General features: G+C 36.2%; 1 pseudogene; it reads right to left on the reverse strand.

Annotated features, from left to right (window-relative positions):
- LOC111374376 overlaps positions 1 to 3371 on the reverse strand; it is a 10759-nt pseudogene extending 7388 nt beyond the window's left edge.
- Positions 3372 to 4924: the final 1553 nt, after the last annotated feature.

Consider the following 4924-nt stretch of genomic DNA (forward strand, 5'->3'; position numbering starts at 1 on the left):
TTACACCTTTGCATAGTCTGTGTTAGGCACATGGATTTCACTTGGAATTATGAAAAAAGGTCAATTTAAATTCGAAGTGATTCGTTTCACAAATTCTAATTCAAGTACCCAACTTTGTATGGACAAAAAATGATTTCTTTTTTCAAAACCAGCGCAAGTAGAGATGAGAATAAATTTTAAAAAGATTTGGACTTTATTATTCTTTCTAGAATTAAGATTGCACTAACAAAAGGTCTTCAATAAAATCATCACATATGATCATTCAACTTTCGGCAATACAGACACTTACATATCATTAACTGGACTTGAAACTCAAATTCTAGCTCTCCATCTCCTCTCCTTATAATAAAAATATTTAAAACAATTTCGAAACTCAAATATTTTTCAATAGTTTGTGATCAAACAAATATTCAACAATGCCAACTATTTAGAATCCCCATCAGAACTGAACCCAATCCATCAAAAGATTGTCTTTTTCTTTCTTATAATTGATTTGACGCCACTTTTATCAACTTTTAAGCAAGGCCAAACATGCCTGGACAAATTACTTCTTTTCCTCAACTATTCCTATCTTTTTTTCTTACATCAATTTCGTGCAAATCAACCAAAAAGGGGGGAAAATCCATTCGAAATTCCATAAAATAGAAAAGAAGAAAAAAATCAACAAAAACAAAGAAAGGAAACCTGAGAAACGATTAATTGATTAGGTGCTTGAGGGAAACCCTCAACATTAGCCGAAGCATAACAGAGCTAAGCATCAACATCAAAACTTTGAGTCGGGTCTACTCGACCCACAAGAAATTTTATGCCAATTTCACTTTAATATTTTTATTTAGCCGTTGCATCTTTTATTGTTAGAAGAATATTAACAAAGAAGAAAAATAATGAATATAACACACAAATTAATGGAATCGTCAAAATTTTTCAGTATATGAAAAATTGTTACAATTATATAGAATTTCACTCACCAACTCAATCTTCAAGTATTAGAAAGAAAAAATAAACTCGAACTTTACTACACTTACTTTTCTATCCAATGTACGAAAAGTCTCAAAATGCTAGAGTAATAATATTTTACTCTTAGATCAACTATCTGACCACACCCAAAATAATGAAATACATTCACTATTTATAGGATCAATAATCAAGTAGAAGAGTTTAATTTAAACTCAAACAAGACTCATTTAACTCAATATGTATTCCTTCATGTGCAAGACTCCAAAACCGACCGTAAATTGGAGATCAGATTCTGTAGGGATTCCTTTCTCAACTTTAATTAAAAGTTTTTCATACAATAACTACATTTTATTATTTGCAATAGAAGACCTCCAACTTTTGACTTTTGAGGCAATTATCCAACAATCTCCACCTTGTTGTGAATTAGGGCAGAATAGAGAAGTGAAGATAATTCTTGTTATTCCACGCTAAGGTTACAATATGATACCTCCTATAAATACTATACAAAACAGGAAAAATAAGGTAACTACCTACGTAAGGAAAAAATAAAATTTCCTAATCTAAATATGGTTATACAATAATAAATCAATACACAATCATCTATAAATGTTACGACCATTTTTTGTGAGTTCGACTCGGGATGCGTGATGGTCCCCATAAATCACTATGAACTAAGGTAAATGGTTTCAACGGTTTGTACATAGATTGTAGGAAGGGATGACGATGATATTTTGCTAGTTCACAATTTTCACATTGAAAATCAATGATTCTTTTATTTGCAAACAATGAAGGAAACAGATTATATAAATATTGGAAATTGGGATGACCCATTCTAAAACGCCATAACAAAGTTTTACTATCACTTGAAGAAGAGACAAAATCACAAGTTGCAATTTGAATTTGTTTACTCACATTAGCCTTCTCAACGTAGTAGAGCCCCTTACATTCTTTAGCACTGCCAATCGTCTTCCCTGATAACAGGTCCTGAAAAATACAATGAGATGGAAGGAATTTAGCTGAACAATTGGAATTTTTAGTTAATTTGCTGATTGACAGTAAATTGCAGAACAAGTTTGGTACATGAAGGACAGATTCTAATGTTATAAGGTCAGAGATACGAATATTCCCTTTCCCTGCTATTGGTGACAGTGAACCATCAGCAATTTTAATTTTAATATTACCAGCACATGTAGAATATGTTGAAAAAGGTTATAAGAATCCGTTATGTGATCAGACGTACCTGAGTCAATAATCCAGGGAGCTTTGGAGTGTGTGATGATATGTAAGGCAAATAAGGGGTTAGCTTTCTTTGCTAGAGCACTTGATGGACTAGGTGATTGAAATTCTGAGAACATTTTGTATAGTTGCTCTAATTGCTCAGGATTGAACGTTGCTTTCTGAGTAGAATTTTGTTTTTCTTCAATTGGATCAATACAAGCTTGGTATCGATTTCTATTATTGTGTCTTGGTTTCCAATCAGTTGGCTTTCCATGTATCTCCCAACAGGTATCCTCTTTATGACCCGGTTTACGATAGTGATCACACCAGGGACGTCCTCGTTGTTTTCCTCCTGACCCATTAGCTCCAGGTCCATTTCCTTTAATTAATGGGCTTACTTCATTTGGCCCATTTCCTTTGAAATTATAGGTAATCGGTCCAATTTTTATCTGGTTCGATCCAGTCCTTTTAATAACTTGGACTGACCCAATCGGCCCAGAGACATTAGAAATAAGGGCTGATCCATTTTCTTCTTCCTCAGTGTCTTCGATCCCGTCGTTCAACATAATTTTCTGGCGGCTTTCTTCTCTACTCAAGTCGGCAAAGACTTCTCAGAGTGATTGCAGCGGTCGACGACCTAAAATTTTCCCTCGCACATCATCCAGGTCCCAATTTAAGCCGGCCAAGAACTCATAGATTCTCTTGTTTTCCAGTTTCTTTTTGTATCTTACTGTATCGGTCGGGCAATCTCACTTCTCTTTAGTGTTCTGATCGAGTTCTTGCCATAAGGAGCTCATTTCCAAAAAGTATTCAGTTATGTCCCTGTCTCTCTATCTTGTCCGCCTAAGCTTCATTTTGATTTCAAATATTTTGGAGGAGTCCTTTGTGTCCGAGTACATGTCACGCACCGCATCCCATACATCCTTTTCCGTGGGAATAAATAGATATGCCTTTCCAATTGCAGGTTTCATGGAGTTGATTAACCATGCAATCACCAACGAGTTTTCCAATCTCCATCTTTGAAGTAGGGCGGCGTTGATTGAGGCTTGTTGTTGCTTCTCTCCGGTAAGATAGCCGAGTTTTCCTTTCCCATCAATAATCAACTTAATTGATTGGGCCCATTCTCTATAATTTTTACCGTTCAATTTTTCCACAATAAGTTGAATGGAGGAATTGTCCAGTCCACCTGAGCCCATGGATGCCAGGGATTCTACCTCGCTGATTTGAGGTTCCTATGTCGCTGATTGGCTATTCTTTTCCGAGTGTTCTGCCATGAGCAGTGGATAACTAGGTTAGGCACGACCACGCTCTGATACCATGTGAATTAGGGCAGAATAGAGAAGTGAAGATAATTCTTGTTATTCCACACTAAGATTACAATACGAGACCTCCTATAAATACTGTACAAAACAGGAAAAATAAGGTAACTACCTAAGTAAGGAAAAAATAAGATTTCCTAATCTAAATATGGCTATACAACAATAAATCAATACACAATCAATCCCACAATAATTACGGGATTTCTACACTTTTACAACTTTTAATCACAATACTTGGAAAAAAACAGGTAAGCTTTTGACACACTTTAGCGGTCTCATACTCCACCACATCAGTATAACCACTCAAAATTATCTGCAAACTCCGAGCATTCATCGGTTACATGTCGAAACAACCTCACTGATAGTTATAGTGCAACTCTCCCACTGACTTTAGTAGAGAGCTCATCAGCCATCGACATCACAACGCCATCACATACTTACACACCTTGCATCAAATATTAGTCAATGCCATGTGCAGATATGCTGACCCGCACCAGTAACACACGCATCCTCTATCATGGCAACTAGCAACATGCCATGAGGATGTTCCCATCTTACTTTACAGAGCCACATCCGCATCTTCCTCCGCCATGAGAGATGCATTGTCTGACCCCCAAGCAGTTAGCCGACCTTGCTCTACCTTTTCGACAATTTCTCTTCACGTGGCTGGTCTAATCGCAGTTCCAACAAATTACTTTCTTCCTCATGGAGTTGCTTTTCTTTCCCTTTTCAGTCACAAGCATCGTATTGTCAGATGGAGTATTCCGTCTGCGAAACTCACAGTTTCTTTCCTATACATGAAGATTGACTTAATATGTTTATATGTAGATGGAAGAGATCAAATGAGCTGTAGTACCTTATCCTCATCATTTATCTTCACTCTAATAGACTCCAGTTCTGAAACAATCCCTTTGAGAACACTCAGATGGTCTGAGATTTTCGTACCTACCTCCATGCGCAATAAATGAAATTGCTCTTTCAGGTACAATTGATTTGAGAAGTTCTTCATTTGATATAGTTCTTCTAGCTTCTCCCATATTTCATTTACAGCAAATATTCCATGAATATTTGCAAGAACATTTTTAGTCAGACAAAGACGTATCATGCTTGCAACCTTCAAATCCAATTCTTCCCAATCCTCATCGCTCATACTGGATTCAGCTTCCTTGCCATACTCTTGGCTGATTTTCCTTTCAAAGCCTTGTACAGTCCAGCTTGAATCAATAAATTCCTAACTTGTACTTGACATAAGCCAAAATTAATTCTCCTGTCAAATTTCTTCACGTCATATTTCAACGACGACATATTTTTCTGTTGCTCCAATACTCCGAACCATTGATGCTCTGATACCACTTGTTGGGAAATTTTACGCCAATTTTTCTTTATTTTTATTTACAAGCAGAATCTTTTGTTGTTCAGAAGAATATTAG

Source organism: Olea europaea, chromosome 2, assembly GCF_002742605.1.
Source record: "Olea europaea var. sylvestris chromosome 2, O_europaea_v1, whole genome shotgun sequence".
Classification (NCBI taxonomy): Eukaryota; Viridiplantae; Streptophyta; class Magnoliopsida; order Lamiales; family Oleaceae; genus Olea; species Olea europaea.